The following is a 20,743-nucleotide window of genomic DNA, read 5'->3' on the forward strand; positions in this document are numbered from 1 at the left end:
ACATTGCCACCGACGCATATTCTTATTGGGCTCTCTCCTTTTAGTTCGACTTGGTGACCAGACTGCAACGAGGTTGAGAGGAGCGATGTTGACATTTGCTGTATTTCACTTCGGCTACAATCTTGGCATGCCCATAATCTGGTTAAATAAAAAGAGAATTATGTAAGCTCCCAGCATTATCATTTGCTCTGTTTCATTATCTTAGGTAGGCCGTTGCATGGCAATGAGGGATATCTGCTCGATTTAACATTCAACCAATAATTCTAGGCAAGCCTGTCTCTTGGTTGAATAATTGTCTGGGGATATTTAGTCTAGGACTGTGCAAGGAACCCGCTTAGATTGATGAAATGGACATTAGAGCTTGGGGGTATGTTGTTTGTTTTACCAGAAATGTTACCTTTTCCCTTTTAAAAAAAATATCTTTTATACTATTTCTATAACCTGTATTACTTTGAGTTTTAAAATAAAACACATTTTCTATGAGAGAAGTTGTAAGAGTTGAATTCTTCAAGGGACCTGTATGGGTTCATTTTCCTCTCTGTGGACCATAGGCGAGTGTGTGCAGGCAGAGTCTATTAATAGAATAAGTGCATGTTGTGTTTGCCTATACAGACATACTCATAAGGCGCTTTTCCACTGCAAGGTGGAACCAGAACTTTCAGGAACCAGAACCTATTTTTTTGGTTCTGGTTTTGTTTCCATTGCGAACGGCCCGGTTCCAGACAAGGTTCCTGGAACCTCCTGGAACCTTTTTTAGGTCCTGCTCCTGATGTAGAACTAAACTTGAGTTCTGGGAACCTATGGGCGGGGCTAGCAGCGCTCCTGCTCTCGATTGGTCGAGCGGAGGTAACGACACCGAGGAGAACGGGGAGAAATCTCTCACAACACAACAGCGTCATTTTTAAAATCCTATTCCGACAGACAGAAACACAGTCAGAAACACTATGGACGCGACGCCGCCATATCCAGAAGGAGCTAGAAGCATCCGTTCTAAATGAAAGGATTTTCAAACGAATTCCGTCGCCGTCGTCTTTCTGAAATGAGCGTCGAGTGCACAAGCAGACAGACACGGTGCCAAGCAAAAATAAAGAAAATGTACGTCGATAGACAGACAACAAACTACGGTGGTGATACGCATTTCTACAGACTCCCGAGTCGCGAGGCATGCAGCAGTGTGTGTGCGTGCGTGTGCGTGTGCGTGCGTGCGTGCGTGCCGCATGTGTGTGTGTGAGAGAGAGAGGGAGACGCTTTTTTTCCTCCCTAGAGCAAAGGCAGCGTACCGACCAAACGCTCAGTCAGCAGCTTGTTTGAACGTTCTATTGTTTTTTTATTTTTTTAAATTCAGAAAGTAGTAATTAATAATATACGTATTTACATAGGCCTACAGCTGTTATTTTAGATTTTAGATTCCCGAATGTGCTGCTGTTAAAATGACCAGCTGTTTTGTCTCAGCCAAATCAGGCTGACCAGTGGAGCTTCCCGGTTGGGTCTGGTTATATGGAAACAAAAGCAGAACTTGGTTCTGGAACTTCACAGGTTCTTGAAAGTTCTTGGTTCTGGAAAGTTCTGGTTCTGGTTCTGGCTTGGCCCTGCAGTGGAAATGCGCCTATAGTTTCACGGTTACACTTGACCTGGAGTATTTCTGTTTTAGGCATATTTAGGCCAAGACCTATTATGCTTGGGGAAGGGTTAAGTCTTTGTTGAAACCAGTGGTGTAAAGTAACTAAGTACATTTACTTAAGTATAATATTGAGGTATTTGTACTTTACTTGAGTATTTCCAATTTCCAATACTTTTACTTATACTCCACTACATCTCGGACCCAAATATTGTACTTCAATATATACTCCACTACATTTATTTGAAAACTTTAGTTAATAGTTACTCGTAGATTTACAAGCTCACTCACAGTGAGTGAGTGAGTGAGACAGTGCGTGTGTGTGTGTGTGTGTGTGTGTGTGTGTGTGTGTGTGTGTGTGTGTGTGTGTGTGTGTGTGTGTGTGTATCTGTGTGTGTGTGTGTGTGTGTGTGTGTGTGCGTGTGCGTGTGCGTTTGCGTGTGTGTGGGAGAGAGGGTGGGAGGGAGGATAGGACTGCCTTTTTATCGAACACATTTCTGGCTATATATCCCAATTGAAAACATGACATGTGTCCTTTCATTTGTAATGGTGGATCTATCCCTGTGGCGAGTTCCTTGTCCATTTGATCTATGTCACAATGTGTCACAAATCACGAAATGAATGCAGGTTGCACCACATGAACATACATTACATAGAGCGTAGTTGTTATTACATGTTTAATAACAACATGTTTTACATGATCAAAACGTTTTCTAATAATCTTGTAAATTGAGTCATAGTGTGCAGGCTGCACTCCTGGTCAACACTATATAATAATACTAATATAATAAATATAATCATTCCATCAGATTTTGAAACAGTACATGATAACCTATGGCTTAAAAGTTACACAGTGTACACAAGGACCACAAGTTGTATTAGAGCTGTTTTCAAAGTCCTTAAAAGTGCCCTATCGATGGCACATATTTAAGTTTACAATATATTGATAATAATAACAATATATTGATATTAGGGAAGAGAAAGGAAATGTCAACAGTTGGTTACTTTGTATGTGTTCTATTCTTTTTTTTCTAAGAACCCAGCTGACAAACAATTCAGGGTATGTATGGCCTCTTTGTCTCTTCTAAGAAGACAAAGGTGTTAGAACCGCACGGTTCCAGTAAAGCACGCCTTTCACACATCATGTTTAGAGCAGGTACCGTGCTTGGCACATTTCCTGGGGCAAGCTGCCCAGATCACACATGTCACACGCGTCTTCTTATTTTGCACTACATTGCGTAAAAACCTGGGTAAAATGTCTCCAGCATAACTTTCCAACCACAAATGCAAAGAGTTGAAGTTGGCATGCATTTAGAGAGATCTGAGTCACAATGGTATTAAGGTGTTTAATGTAGGACATTAATATCTCTGCTGTCAGGCAGAAACCAGCTATGTCCAAACTATAAACTTTTCATTAAAAACAAAACAAAACAAAAAGAAAATGCCTTTCGGCCTGGCGGAGACAAAAAACATAAGAGGCCCACTACCTCATAAAAGTTGGTATGGTAACCTTATACAGCGTATAGTGTATAGCCTGCCTTTGTCTTTCTAATCAATGGGGGACAAACCACGGGTTTGATGATCCAAAGTTAGGCGGTTTAGTCACAAGCACTTTTTTAAATACTTTTAAAAATGGTTCAATATTTTTAAACCCACACACAGAAGCAAAGGGTGTTCAATACAGGAAAATCCCGTTTGGGCGGTGTAGCGATAAGGCGGTGTAGCAATAAGGCGAAGTGGACTAACAGGGGCAAATGTACGAACGGGCTCTCCTACTGTACTGATGAGCAATACAATGGTTATATGTCACAGTTATTGTCCACGACACACACAGCTAGTTTGTGCACCAACTAAATAGATATTAACATGAATGATCGCACTCAGAGATATAGGTATTTGTTTGCCTCAAGCTGACAAAGATGATGGACATTTCGGCTCTACAGCCTTCATCACACTGATCAAGGCATGTTATGATTTATTCAAAAGTGTAATTGAACAACACATGATAGTGCTTATACAGTAGTTATCCAAAGGGCTTAAAAGTGATATAGAGAAACTGAAGGAAAAGCCTGCCCTAAACATTCACATGAAGATGTCATGTCAAAAGAAAGAAAACATCATGGTAACATTGAAGTGAACGTTTTTCACTTCGGTTTATCTATAGGACGAGCAGGGGAGAGAAACTTTGATGATGGAGAGGTCCACTGTATTTCCACACTCACTCCAGAGGGCCACATTGCATATACTGTACTATTGGGCAGAAACCTCTTATCTACGTTTTTTTTCTTTTTTTTTTTGTTTTAATTGATGCCCTACTAGAAGCTGTCTATGGACTGTGCATTCAAAATGTCCCTTTATATCTCAATACAGGAACATAATCATGATGTACTTGTTTGTACTTGTAACATTTTTACTGGTTCAATGAATATATTATGTTATCAGTCCAAACTTGACTAAAAATTGACTATGTCTAAAAGTGTATATGATTATTAATTATAATTATTAATTATGAAATTGTGTGAATGTTCTTCATTCCCAATACATAAAAATGTGTGTTGTATATAGGAGAAACGTTCAAGTGCAAGGTCAGTTAGCTTGCATGCGACACATCCTTGCACAATCACGCATGTACGCACACTCACCACACGCACACCACCATGCATTTCAAATACCATGCATTTCAGAGTAGCCGTGAGCAAGAGGCCATTTCTTTGAACATCTGTTAACCACAGCCATTTCTATAGAAAAGTCTGCAACCACTAAGGTCTCTGGTCTACGTAGGAGTTGCATCCTGCAGAGATCATACGTAACTGCCAACCTCAGACTGTCAGAAAAAACAAAGGATTCATTAAAAAGCTATAGTTGTATGCCAACAGAAATGTATTTTATGACTGAAACAATAAAAGGTTAATTTAATAATAACCATTAATTAGTTAACAGTGACTATCTCTTTATAATTGTATTCAATTACAATGTATCACTTAGATACATGGAGTGTATGTACAGTAGGACTGGGGTTTATCCAGACATAATATACCGGTACATAAAGCTACAGTAAAAGAGTAACGTTCCCACTCTCAGGACACACACACACACACACACACACACACACACACACACACACACACACACACACACACACACACACACACACGCACACACACACACACACACACACACACACACACACACACACACACACACACACACACAGACACACACACACACACACACACACACACACACACACACACACACACACACAAAAACATACAGTAAGCAGTACTAGTGCAATCAGATAATGCGACAGTCACTACAGACTAGACTATACTGTATTTATCAACCACATTGCATGCACACAAGATGCAACAGTGACAAACAGTATACATTTCATGGGTATGAAAACATGGGTAGCCACTCCATATTGTGCGGCTACCAGTGATAGCAGATAGCCTACTGAACAATCAATCTCTATAGCTACCGGTAACTGCTTGGCCCTTCTCTTAGGAATACCAGCCATCTGCAGACCTCTCACTACTAGCTTGTGCACATGACCCAGGCTGCACAAATAAATATAGTAATTAATAGAATTGGAATTGACTTTATTTTGAGACAGACAGGCAAGGTAACAGTACAGAAAACACATCCAATACATTTCACGGTAGGAGCTCTCTCTGACAAAATGGTGGTCAGACATTGTATATAAGAGATTACCGTACATGACAGTTAGGCATGGGAAACGTTCAAAGGTTCTCAGATCATAACAAGACAGAGACGTAGGGTCTTGCCACTAGCAGTGCCATACTATAATTATGGAAACATGGCACTTCCGGGTGGAGGTGGCATGGCACAATTAGTGTACTGTATATTGATTGAATTCAAACGATATTAACTACCAAAATTATCCATCGGTAATATTTCAGCATCTTGGTTAAAATGCTTAATCTCTTGGCTGTATAGACAAAAGTACAGCTGACCTCTAGAACCAACACTTGTAGTTTTCATTGACAACAACATCAGGGATGTTAGCTGTAATATTAAAGAACACTTCTGAGTTGTCACACAGAAGAAACATGCTCGGCTAGAATACTTATACTTATCCTATTGGAAAGCAGGGTTTTCAGATCCACTCACATCCATATCCACTATTTTGGTGTGCCTACAAGACCCCATATGCATGGCAAACACTGCCTGGCAGACATTAGGCAGGCAGGCATGCATGCATCCCCTGTAGTTTCAACTCATTCTAGAGATGTGTTGTGGCCTCTGTTGTTGCTGCGCCTTCTCTGGCATTTGTTAGTTGAAGTTGTTCTATTCTCACATAAATACTGGGGTCAGACTATAACCTAGTCTAAGACATCTCTTCCTCAGTCAGACCCTATGCACTCAGGGCTAAACTTTAACAACCAGCCACAACGATAGTTTAGGTCATGCCAGTCTGAACACATCCCAAAGCCAGGGAAGTGACTGTCTAGTTTGCACCTTTACATAAAAAAATAATGTTCTCTGACATTTTTATCATCATCACTGTTAAGCTTCTTCTTTATAATTCAGAAATGTAGCTACGATAATGATGATGATCACACACACGCACGCACGCACGCACGCACGCACGCACGCACGCACACACACACACACACACACACACACACACACACACACACACACACACTTCTTCCAATTTTCTCACGAACACCCAAACCCTTACCCACCCTATGTGGTGTCCGTGTCAGCCTCTGCTAAAGGTCTGAAAATGTCCCTGCTAACCACAGCAGTTAACAAATGGTGAGTGTTCACGAAATACTGCAGCACAGGACACAAGTTGTGGGTTTCTTTGCATGCAAGGTGTGTTGGTTGATTTTGTGCATGTTCAACCCATTAAGACCTCTGGCCGATTCTATAGGTTTTTTGTGCCAGGGACCCCCATAAGACAGTAGCAAATGTACAAGCTCGCATTGCGGCACGTTGAGAGCTTGTAGATCTGCTATTTTTGAATATCCTGCAATGCTAAAATCGAAAAATGACACAGATACTTTACAAATAATCATTCTAATATGTCATATGTTGTGTTGTGTGTTTTTATTCAAGAATCAGAATCAAACTTTTGTCACATCACATTACAAGTAGGCCTAAAATGGGTGAAGCTCTTAATTGTGCAGGCCCATCAATGCAGTTTAAAAGATAGATCAAGAATAATAGTAAAGTGCATTCAGAAAAAAAAGTGGCTAGTGGGATTGATAATTAAAAGTCATAAATGTATCTCTAAAGGAGAGTCCAATTCAAAACATATCAGATCAAGCTGTTCATAAAAACAGTTCAGTTCAGTATGTGTCCACATGCTTAGCTCTCATTCAGCAGTCTAGTTGCCGTAGATAAAAGCTCTTCCAGAGTCTGGTGGTACTGCTCCTGATGCTCCTACAGAATATTGCTTGCCTGGCCGTACTTGCTCTGACAAAATGGTGGTCAGACATTATATATAAGAGAATACTGTACATGACAGTTAGGCATGGGAAAATTCATAGGTTCTCAGATCATAACAAGACAGAGACTATAGGGCCCTGGTTACTTTCCACTAGCAGTGACATACTGTAAGTATGGAAACATGGCACTTCCGGGTGGAGGTGGCATGGCACAATTAGTATACTGTATATTTATTGAATTCAAACGATATTAACTACCAACATTATCCATCAGTAATATGTCAGCATCTTGGTTAAAAATGCTTCATCTCTTGGCTGTATAGACAAAAGTACAGCTGACCTCTAGAACCAACACTTGTAGTTTTCATTGACAACAAGAACATCAGGGGTGTTAGCTGTAATATTAAAGAACACTTCTAAGTTGTCACGCAGAAGAAACATGCTCGGCTAGGATACTTATACTTATCCTATTGGAAAGCAGGGTTTTCAGATCCACTCACATCCCACTATTTTGGTGTGCCTACAAGACCCCATACGCATGGCAAACACTGCCTGGGAGACATTAGGCAAGCAGGCATGCATGCATCCCCTGTAGTTTCAACTCATTCTAGAGATGTGTTGTGGCCTCTGTTGTTGCTGCGCCTTCTCTGGCATTTGTTAGTGGAAGTTGTTCTATTCTCACATAAATACTGGGGTCAGACTATAACCTAGTCTAAGACATCTCTTCCTCAGTCAGAACCTATGCACTCAGGGCTAAACTTTAACAACCAGCCACAAAGGTAGTTTAGGTCAGGCCAGTCTGAACACATCCCAAAGCCAGGGAAGTGACTGTCTAGTTTGCACCTTTACATAAAAAAATAATGTTCTCTGACATTTTTATCATCATCACTGTTAAGCTTCTTCTTTATAATTCAGAAATGTAGCTACGATAATGATGATGATCACACACACGCACGCACGCACACACGCACACACGCGCACACTGAAAATGTCCCTGCTAACCACAGCAGTTAACAAATGGTGAGTGTTCACGAAATACTGCAGCACAGGACACAAGTTGTGGGTTTCTTTGCATGCAAGGTGTGTTGGTTGATTTTGTGCATGTTCAACCCATTAAGACCTCTGGCCGATTCTATAGGTTTTTTGTTCCAGGGACCCCCATAAGACAGTAGCAAATGTACAAGCTTGCATTGCGGCACGTTGAGAGCTTGTAGATCTGCTATTTTTGAATATCCTGCAATGCTAAAATCGAAAAATGACACAGATACTTTACAAATAATCATTCTTATATGTCATGTTGTGTTGTGTGTTTTTATTCAAGAATCAGAATCAAACATTTGTCACATCACATTACAAATAATATGGGTGAAGCTCTTAATTGTGCAGGCCCATCAATGCAGTTTAAAAGATAGATCAAGAATAATAGTAAAGTGCATTCAGAAAAAAAGTCTGGCTAGTGTGATTGATAATTAAAAGTCATACATGTATCTCCAAAGGAGAGTCCAATTCAAACCATATCAGATGATGATCATTCTGTTCATACAAACAGTTCAGTTCAGTATGTGTCCACATGCTTAGCTCTAATTCAGCAGTAGTTGCCGCTAGATAAAAGCTCTTCCACAGTCTGGTGCTACTGCTCTTGAATCTCCTACTGTATATCGTAATATCGCTTGCCTGGCCGTGGGTTCCACAGTGGTTGGAAAAGGCCACACACGCACACGCACATACATACACACACACACACACACACACACACACGTCACACACACACACACACACACACACACACACACACACACACACACACACACACACACACACACACACACACACACACACACACACACACACACACACACACACACGCGCACACACACACCTGCTAGGGCGGCTGAACAATTTGGGAAAGACTCATTTGTATGCTTTCACTGTGCTAGAACACGCTACATCTCCTAAGCACAAATTCCAGTATCTTCAGTCAGGTGCAGCTAAATCAGACACCCTTTCCCATTTTATTTAGAATAGGCAGAATTATTATATTTAAAATAAATCATGTGATTTTAAAATTATCCGTGTATGTTACGTTTTTTTGTAGACCACTTTGAGCAAGGTTACGAATGTTATACATAATTGCTCATTCTCTAAATTGTAGTAGGCTAAGCATTTGATTTGACAATGTATGGGTATGGTTTGTCTGTCTGGTTTGTCTAATCATTTAGTTGTTTACATTTTGTTTTATTTTTGTCTCGGGTTGTGTTTTAGCTCTTAATTGACTATTGGAGACATACACAAATAGTAAAGAATATTGATATAATGATATAATAATAATAATATTGATATAAAAGAGTTTCCTCTCTGTGTTCCACTGGGCGTCATGCCAGTGTTGTGGTGAGTGTGGGTGGAGCACTGAGCAGTCTCAGGGACCCGTCTGGTGTTGGTGGGGTGGATGTTAAACAGTTGCTTTCTCCACATCATGGTCTTTTAGTGCATCCATAGCTGCATGAAAACACAGTGGAGTTACAGTATTCAGTTTTATCTTGGTAGAGAGCTAACGGTAAATTGCTCCAATCGACAGGAGTTCTTGGGTGCTCTTGTTGCACCCTGATTTAACAGCAAGTTATTAAAGTTATTATGTTTCAGTTGAGAGATAGTTTTGAAGTATTAAGGTATGGTATATGGTAGCCTATATGGTATAAGCCTTGATTTTCTCTATTATAGGTCCCCTATAACTATATCAGTGATTCTCAAATGAGTGAGTGACTGCAGGGTCATAGTCAAAGCAGTCCATATAGGAGTATGTTCTGCCTACAGCTTTAGCCATTTCATGAAAATTCAATCTTATTTTTATTGTTATGGCAGCTGTCATCCCCCATATGTTGCATTGCTGCCACCCAACTGTTCCATTGTGTCACCTGTATTACTGTAGCTCCAGTAGTGATCACAGGGCACATTGAGCAACTTTTATTTAATGAATGAAATGTAATTTTGTACAGTCAATCTATATTGTATGTTAATACAATATAACAAATACTATTGGTGTGGTAGTATTTTGTCTCCCTGCTCTTCTATTGAGTCATTTAGATCATGTCAAAGGTCATGTCTCACCTACACACAGGATCTAATCTGACATGAATTTGGACTTGATTGTCAATATTCCATTTATTTGGCGGGCTCTATAAGCTCAATGGCAAAAATGTCAGTACTTGCACAGGAAAACTAATTGAAATCCTGCGTAGAAGGGGACATTTACATAGTGTTACATAGTGCTGCTCCTGGGAGAGTTGAATGGTTGTACAAGAGCTGTTTTTGAGTCCCTCAAGGCACTATTCTAGGCCCCTACTTTTTTAAGTCTCGCCCCAAAAATAGAAAATCTACAAGCTCACAGCATACAAACACCATGGGTCTGATTTCGTACTGCAAGGCGTTGTGATCGAGTAATTTCAAAATTTGGCCTGTGAAAAAGTAATTAATAGACAAACATTCGTCTATTTTTGGACAAATATTTTGCGAAAATAAGTTAATTCTGCTAAAACTGCCGAACTTCAAGCTCACAATGCATCACAACACGACACGTTGTGAGGTTGTAGATCGGCTAACTAAATACCATATATGGGGTTGAAGTTGTTAAGGAAGGCTCTAAATTGCTAAATCTATGAAATGGTGTTCTGATGACACCTGGTGGCTTAATAGGGTAACAACAGCCTACAAGTTGATGATCATTGCTAGACTCTAGACTAGTCTAGTTTGTTCAGTAAGTAGTAACAGTGTAGAAATATCTCTATATTGTGATATTAATCATTGCTATAGTGTTTGTTCAGTAACAGTGTTAAATAGCTCTATTGTGATAGTAGGCCTAATCATTGGTATAGGGTTTGTTCAGTAACAGTGTTAAATAGCTCTATATTGTGCTAGTAATCATTGCTATAGAGTGTTTGTTCAGTAACAGGGGTCTCCCCAGCGCTCTTTAATGAACACAAAATACATTTTCAAGTCAGGATAAAAACTTTATTCAGAGAGAACTCACACAGAAGTGTTGACACAAAGCAAGACATACAAAATTGGACCTGGACCACTATAAAACTGAAGAGATCACGGCCGATCACAGCCAATCTTTTTTCAATCAGACAATGCACACAACTGCATAAAGTTACCGAACATATTTAGGAATGTTTCATTACATTATGGTCACATTTTAAGACATTTGAGCTGTGTGTGTTTGACAGGAAAGGGGCAGTTTTGCAGTGAAGAGATTGCATGCTTCCCACCCAATGAATCACACGTTGGAACTCCCCTATCATGGCCCCCTCAACACGATCCAAGAGGCAGGTCTTTGTGTTTGTATCAGAGCATGAAGGGAATAGTAGAGAACCTTACACCCCCATCAAGCATGCTGTGACTAGTCACAGCAACCTTGATCCTGCCTGCTTGAGCCTGACATATACTGTTGGTTGGGTTTGACCTCAAGAATGAACACAGACCTAACTGACTTGAATTGAAAAGGTACAAGGTTGTTCTCTGTTGTTACATCTTGTGTACAACTATAAGAGTCAAACATATTTATGTTTTTGCAACAGAAACATTTGTGAAGGTACTTGACCTAAGAAATATGCCACTGATCAGTCCAGCAGTTAGGTTAGGACAGACAAACACATATAACAGACAGACTGGCACAGGGTTGAAAACATAATGTTGCCCTTACCTTCTACCTGGCATAGTTAAGAACAACAACTTCATGCAGAGGTTCTGGCTTAGAGCCAGAGAACATAATGTACAGGGCCAATGAAAACACAAAATATGATTGTCTCTTGAAGGTCAGTTGAGGACACACACACACACACACACACACACACCTACTCACACACACACACACACACACGCACGCACGCACGCACGCACGCCCCTGACTTTCGCCCCAGTCAGAGTTTGAATGAATGTAGAATTATGTGTATGATGTAATCTTTTCAAATGTGAGGGGACTTAATTTAACTGACAAAACGTTTTTCTATTCACCTCTCTCTCACATGTATGCCAGTGTGCCAATGATCATTCACCCCCCTCCCCCCGTGCCAATGTTGGCCTAAGGTTGCCTACCCCTGGTCTAGTCTATGACAGTGTTTCTCAACCACTGTGCCTGGGGACCTTTGGTGTGCCCCTGAGAAGGGTCAAGTGTACCCCTTGAAACTGCTTGAAAGCCAGTATTGTATTATCATTTTAAAAATTATTTAAACTAGTGAAAACAGCCGATCTACAAGCACACAACGCCTCGGGGTGCGAGGCGTTGTGTGCTTGTAGATCTGCTGTTTTCACTACTGTTGTGCGACAGCGACAGCCTTGTATGATGAAGCAGGGCTTTACTTTGCGAAGAAACGTACAAATTTGAAACTTGGAGATACAAGGTTTCTTCCAGACAGTGACGATATTTACACCCCGTATTATGTTGGTGTGCCCATGGATTCTTGGGACATGAAAAGTGTGCCCATGAGAAACACTGGTCTATGAAATGGTGTTCTGATGACACCTGGTGGCTTAATAGGGTAACAACAGCCTACAAGTTGATAATCATTGCTAGACTAGACTAGACTAGTGTTTGTTCAGTAACAGTGTTAAAGAGCTCTATATTGTGATAGTAATCATTGCTATAGAGTGTTTGTTCAGTAACAGGGGTCTCCCTGACGCTCTTTAATGAACACAAAATACATTTTCAAGTCAGGATAAAAACTTTATTCAGAGAGAACTCACACAGAAGTGTTGACATATACAAAATTGGACCTGGAACACTATAAAACTGAAGAGATCACGGCCGATCACGGCCAATCTTTTTTCAATCAGACAATGCACAAAACTGCATAAAGTTACCGAACATATTTAGGAATGTTTCATTGCATTATGGTCACATTTTAAGACATTTGTGTTTGACAGGAAAGGGGCAGTTTTGCAGTGAAGAGATTGCATGCTTCCCACCCAATGAATCACAAGTTGGAACTCCCCTATCATGGCCCCCCTCAACACGATCCAAGAGGCAGATCTTTGTGTTTGTATCTGAACATGAAGAGAATAGTAGAGAATCTTACACCCCCATCAAGCATGCCGTGACTAGTCACAGCAACCTTGATCCTGCATGCCTGACATATCCTGCTGGTTGGGTTTGACCTCAAGAATGAACACAGACTTTAATTGAAAAGGTTCAAGGTTGTTCTGTGTTGTTACATCTTGTGTACAACTATAAGAGTCAAACTTATTTATGATTTTTGCTACAGAAACATTTGTGAAGGTACTTGACCTGAAGTATGCCACTGATCAGTCCAGCAGTTAGGTTAGCCCCGGGCAGACAAACACATAAACAGACAGACTGGCACAGGGTTGAAAACATGATGTTGCCCTTACCTTCTACCTGGCATATAAGATCAACAACGTCATGCAGAGGTTCTGGCTTAGAGCCAGAGAACATAATGTACTGTTCCAACATACAGGGCCAATACACAAACTATGATGTTGTCTGCTGAAGGTCAGTTGAGGACACACATGGACCTACGCACACGCACGCACGCACACACAAACGCACGCACGCACGCACGCACGCACGCACGCACACACGCACACACACACACACACACACACACACACACACACACACACACACACACACACACACAGAATGTGTGATTGCATGTGTTGGCAGCAGATTCATCAGAGGATGTAACCCTATGCCGTCCGCTCATTCGCTAGAGAGCAAGAGAGAGAGAGACAGAGAGAGAGAGAGAGTCTCAGGTTACAAGAGGGAAGGGGGGGGGGCCGCTGCACAGGGGGAGAGAGAGAGAGAGAGAGAGAGAGAGAGAGAGAGAGAGAGAGAGAGAGAGAGAGAGAGAGAGAGAGAGAGAGACACACTCAATCGCTAGGATCAGGGGCGTCACTTGGGTATGGCAGGGGTATGCAGCTATATACCATACCCTGGGTCCAGGGGGTCCAGGGGGGAAGATAACAGTTAGTTCTAAATATAAATCCATGAATGTCTCTTTGTCTATCTGTTGTAACAAATATTAACAAGGTATATAAATCCATGAATGTCTCTTTGTCTCCCACTGTTACTGGGCTAGCTAGCCGAGAGCCTGTAGCTAGCTAGCCGAGAGCCTGTATCTTACAAGTTCGCGGCCCTTCGGGCCACTCACCTCTAGAGTTCACAGCAAGATACTGTCTGTCTGTCTGTCTGTCTGTCTGTCTGTCTGTGTGTGTGTGTGTGTGTGTGTGTGTGTGTGTGTGTGTGTGTGTGTGTGTGTTGCTAAAATGAAAACATTGAAATAATGAAAATAAAACATTGGCAGGCCTATTATAGTAACAATAATAACACAATTAGGCCAAAACTTTTTTTTATTCAAAAAACATTTTTTTTTTCAAAAAAAATAAATATTTTTCAATAAATGTTTAAAAAATGTTTTTTTTTTACTTTTTTTTTTTTATTAAAAAAAAAAAAAAAAGCGGGCGTGGACTCTAGATGTGAGCGGCCCAAAGGGCCGCGAACCTCTAGTTGTATACATTTTAAGAATGTAACGTGCAGTAGGTGCAACAAAGCAGTGCCAGAAATTGATGGAATGATGGTGCAGATATCTTAGGACAACCACTGGAACTGGTTTATATTGATTGGTGCTAGAGTGCTTGTTTTCCGCAGATAATTATGTTGGTGCAGGATTTAACAATGTAATGTAGGTGGAACAAAGCAGTGTCAGGGTGGGCTGTTCATGCATGTGCTTAATGTGAACAACCTCTGCATCTGACTTTTAGAGGCCCACATCTCCCACTGCGAATGACAATCATTCATTTGCCAGATTGACAGTTCAATGACGAATGAGAATAAATAAATTGCATCGCGGGCTGCAGTCAAGTAGAAAGGAACCCAGGATTGTGTTTCTTGTCTCCCAAACAATATTAAATTAAGATTTGGTTGTCTCAGGGGTGAAATGAACCTCACTCCCAGCCAAACCGTATTTTACCAGATTTTCTTGGTAGTTCGAATCAGCCAGAATGGATAAAAAAAAAAAAAGATAATTATCGCAAACGATAAGAATGAAAGGATCTTGGTGTCATGTTAACTCATTAAGGCCTTCGTTCTGTGCTGAGTGGAGTCAGAGGAAAATGGGTTGTTCTCTATGATGTACAACAATAAATCAAATAGAAAACATGATCTTTTTCATGACTTTTATTTGTACAGGATTGAACATTTTTTGGTTTGGTATTTTCTTTTGGGTTCCCTTTTTTTGCTTATGTTTTGATGATTAGGATTTAGGTTAACAATTGTATTTTGGTTACATTACTTTGGGTAGGTAAGATGGGGTTATTGTTTAGTTTGGTTTATTATTTCACAAGACTTAACCACCTTAAGAAAGAATTTAACCCCATTGTATGGCTGACTTCCTGCATGTTTGCATACTTTCATGTTGCACCTCGGTTCCCCTTGGCTGGGGCCATAACAAGGTGTCTACTGTAGACCACATGAATAGGCCTACAACCAAAACGTCACTCGCCCAAAATAGACCCTATCCTCAATGACACATGCAGGATAGTGACTGGGTGCATCAAAACAACCCCGTCCCCTGCCTTTATGCCCTCTCTGGCTTCGCTCCCCCTGACATCCGATGATCTGTCATCGTCAAAGCACTCACACCATGACCACTCTGCCCCCCAGAAATGTCTCAAGTCCAGGAGCAGCTTCTTGTGGTCCTATCATAGTGTAGTCCGCGGTGTTGGGTTATCAACGTGGTGTAGTCTTTTAAAGTCAGAAAACTACAACATTTCGTCATTAGCCGCGATGAAGAGCCATCACCGTGGACCTAGACATCTCTCCTCTGTTTTTACCTTCAGTCATTTCCACCATCACCCCGTTCACTGATTGGTCGATCTAGACCAATCAGTGCGCCCCCTGGTTTTATCATGGCACAGAGGCGCGGTGATAGGACTTCACTGTGAGTCTGTGACTATGATGGCCAATTTTTACGTGATCACCTAAAAGTTGAGGTGATAGCTCTTCACCTCAGACTCTGATAAGGGCTTTAGATACCACTGCAGAAGCAGAGACCACACCACGTGCTGCTAGGATCTCTGAGTGGCAAAAGCAGTGGAACAGCCTGGGCAGCCAGACAACAGAGAGAGGCATCCCCCCCAGATGAATGTCTCGCTACTGGCCATGACCAACCTTGGGCTGTCTGGAAAACACTGAACCCTCTGCGGGTCGATTGAAGGACGCTGCAAGGCGTCTATGAAGAAATTGACATTAGCATCGCCTGATGCATGTGCGTGTGCTGAACAACAAAATATGGAACACATCATGAGATGTATACGCTCCACAATGTACTGGACATGACCTGGCCGAGCCAAATGCCGCCGCACTCGCCTGCACCATCCACTTAGCTAACATTACTCCAATAGACCCCCAGGTGTGGTTATAATATGCAAAAAGGTCTTCCCTGTGTGTTTTTGGTTTCTTCCTGAAAGCTGAAAGCCTTTAATTCAGTGACCACGGAGCTAAAGAATTGTTTATAGAAGCTGTGTTCATGTTCACTTCTCCTATTGGAATGAATAGACTGCAACCTACTAATACCGGTAAGCACCAACGTCACACAGATATGGGAAGTAAACCGGAGATGGTGGTCATGGCTTCCTGCATGTGTGTGTGTGTGTGTGTGTGTGTGCGCGTGTGCGTGTGCGTGTGTGTGTGTGTGTGTGTGTGTGTGTGTGTGTGTGTGTGTGTGTGTGTGTGTGTGTGTGTGTGTGCGTGCGTGCGTGCGTGCGTGCGCGTGTTTGTGCGTGCGTGCTCGTGCGTGTTTTTTTGTCAGCCTGTCATGAAGTTGCGGCTAAAACAACAATCACGTGTTGTGGTTTTGTCCATTGAAGTATCCTGGCTGTTCTGAGTACACCAGGTTTTAGTTCCACCTCAAACTAAAACTTGGACTAAAACAACCCAATGGCAGAAAGAAACGCTGTCACTGTAGTGTACGTTCCTGCAGAATCATTCAGTGACAACGTTTCTGTACGCCATAGGCATTACATTTTAGGTATGTTGCATTATGCTTAAGGTTAGTTTTAGAGTTAATGTTTTAGCAACCAGGCTGACTAAAAAGAGTCTGATAGATCATGGGTCTTCAATACAGGGTCTGGGGCAATTACCACCAAATCTATGTGTGATAGACACACAGATTGTGATTTTCACATGAACCACATTGACATTAACCTATCATCACTATTTGGGGGGAACATTTGCTGAAAATAGCAATATATAGTAAGGGTCACTAAAAAAGAAAAAAAGAAACAACATCTGACTGCAACAAATAGCGTAAAAGCGATAGGCTCATGGGCTTCACTCTATTCTGAGGTCTGCTGGGGAAACTGAACGACAGGGGCATTTCTGCCTAATAGACCCCATGGACAGTCATTTGCAATCAATATTTGTAGGAAAATGAGCCTAGATGTTATTTTGTCTGTAGTTGTCCTTTAATATTGTTGTGACAATTAAGTTGATTGATTGATTAATTGATTGATACATATTTGATCAATGTGTGAGCCGACTTGTTGCGCTCTGAACATCTGGCATAATCCAAAGCATACCAACACTTAATGTGGCACACAGGTTGCTGGCATATTATTGATTTCAGCTGTTACAATTTCAAGCATGCAAACATGACCCGTTTTAATTACTTCAGTCTATATTAGTAGCTTTAGCTTAATTTACTAGCCCACATTACAATTGTATTTTAATGTCCAATGTATGGATTCCAATTTAAAAATAGCAAAAATAGCAGATCTACAAGCTCAAAACGCATCACACTGCGACACATTTTGAGCTTGTAGATCGGCAATTTTTGCTACTTTTGTGTGCCATGTCATAGAATGACAAAGTAGGGCATTCATTTATGACAAAAGTTAAAATATGGAGATACTATTTACATTGACTAGAAAAATAAAGATACTATAATGATTAATGATGAATGTTTACACAAGTAAAGACATGACATAAAGGACCAATAATAGAAGGACATGTCAGGCCAGAACATCAATGAAAAACTGGAACACCTTGACAGGCCTCCTTATAGACATAGACACATTATTAAGCATGATTTATATTCATCATCCAAAATACAATGAATGACGTATCTATTCAACACCAGTAAGCTAGACTCCCTAATCGGGAGATAAGCGATTGTCACATTGCATACACAAACTTTAGAAGGCAATCGTAGCCAATCAGGAGGGAATCTGGGAAATGGGACAGATCCATGTTAATGACATAACTTTAGAGATAATGTATACCGCTTGGCGTGATTTTAGGCCAAAATCTGTAGGAGCAGTGTCCAAAAATGTGTTTTGCAAAAATCGCCCTGATGGTGGCGCTAAATGCGACAGATCCATGTTGATGACATGACTCTAGACATACTGTGTACCGCTTTGCGTGATTTTAGGGCACACTCATAGGAGTAGTGTCCAAAAATGTGTTTTGCAAGAATCGGCCTCATGGTGGCGCTAGAAGAGGGCCATGTGAGAAATGAGGGGTGGGGGTTGTGGTTTGGCAGCCAAGGAGGGTGTGTGCAAAGTTAGGCATCGATATGGGCAACGGTGCCGGAGATGAGAGTAGGGCAAAAGTGTGACGTGACGGACAGACTGACAGACAGCCGGTGGAGGTTTTGATAGTAACTGCCCTGTCACAGTCCACAGACAGTCAGGCAGCAGTGTGCTGAACTATCACCTTCAACACTTCTGTTTGGCTACACAGTTACCTCCATGATGACATCAGCGATGTCTCTTCTCTTCCTCACATTGGCTGCAGCTGAGAGAGAGAGAGAGAGAGAGGGGGGGGGGGGGGGGGTTAACTGTCAAATTACTCAATTAAGTAAAACTGCTCTGGAAACAAGAGTAGACACGGCGTAAAGTCAGCGAAGAAGCAGCTGTCCCTCTGTAAAGCGCAGTGCTACGGGCTACATACAGTGGTAGGGAGAGATAGCGTTGTTTAAACTTTGAATGCATGTTCTACTGGGAGTTGAGTTAGAGTGTGCAAACCTCCCTTCCTTTCCTCCAATGTATGCATTGTTGTTCAGCACCTGAAATGTTTTTGATGGGATGTACCGGTACGTGCTTCCCTTGGGACTCCCTATTTCAGGGAGAGAGCGGCAATAGAGTGGTGTCGGTGGAATGTCGTAGTTGTGAATATTTCCTGTCCCGCTATCCTCCTGCGGGCTACCACTTTTCCCAAGTATGGAGATGACTGACATCATAGATAGATGTCTGAGGTCATAGGCCACATGAGACACAATATGTCCATATACAGTATGTACATTCCAATATATTGATGACATCAGGGTCACAATATATCGGCATAAAAGGGAAAAGGACTGACACAGGGTATATAAACTGCCACAATGAGCTAGTTAGATGAGAGAGAGCGTGATTTGTGGTAAGGGACAGGCATCGCCATACATGGGCATAAAAGGGACAAGGACTGATGGATACAGAGATGCCCATACGGGCAGCTTAAGTTATGACATCCATATAATAGGCAAAGAATCTCACCCATGCAGTGTGAAGTGAGCTTTGCTATTTATGAGTTAGTTAATTGTTGTGGGCTAATTGTTGAGGGTTAATTGCAAGTAGGCTGAACGTTGAGTTTCTATCTAAAAGTATGAAGGATGAAAAATGTAATTTAAAACATTCAAAAACAGGCTTGACAATACTTTGATTGTAATAACAGTATGTGTGGTCGCATCAGCGATCCCACTATTAGTATCCTATGACCGGAGGGACAGTGGCTGTGGTCGGAGGGACAGTGGGTGTGGCCATTACATTGACCTCTTTAATCCTGTCTCTGTACCTGAGTACAGAGACAGGACTGGTCTAGAGACACCATACTAGTACATGAGTACTAGTATGGTGGACACATATTAAGGTATGATTTTATATAACATGTTTGTCTCACATCTAGCTCTGTCTCTCAGTATGCAGATGTAGAGGAATGTTGGCACCACGAAAGAACTGAGCACCACTAGATGAATGATCAGTCTGGACAGAGACATGAGGGGGGGTGCAGAGGTTGCAATGAGGGTGGAGGATGAATCTGTAAAAGAAAACAATGGCTTTCAGCATCCTTTTTTATCTTCTCATGTTGACAATGGTCAAATAATCTCTCAAAGGCTCAAGACTCACCTCTCACATCCATTGTGCTCTCTGGTGACTCTCCAAGGCCAGAGATGTTACACTTGTAGAATCCTTCATTAGACTTGGAGACATTGTGGATGGTCATCTGTCCTGTAGACTCAGTGCTGATGAGGGATCCATCTTTATAGAAATCAGCTGGGAGGTCAGAGGATGGATCACCAGTTGTCTCGTTTTTGGATAGGCAGCGGAGTGTGACATCACTTCCTTCCTCCACAGGAAGTACAGGACTCTCTAGGATCACATCTAGATACAACAACAGGTTGAGTTAGACTGTGAAAATGTAGATGACGCTTGCACTTGACAAATCAAAAGTATTCACAAGTACTTAAATTTGTATATGGTTAAAGAATAAATAACAGAGAGGTATATATTCACAATTTCAGTAATAATCACTGCTGAGCTATAGTGTAACAGAACAATTTAAAGTGTGATACTGATTTTATACAACAGTTTTACTATAGATTTAAATAAGAACACAATATGTCAAACATGGAATAAATTCTTCCAGGACCAT

The sequence above is a fragment of the Nannobrachium achirus genome, assembly GCF_963921795.1.
Source record: "Nannobrachium achirus genome assembly, chromosome: 17".
Lineage (NCBI taxonomy): Eukaryota > Metazoa > Chordata > Actinopteri > Myctophiformes > Myctophidae > Nannobrachium > Nannobrachium achirus.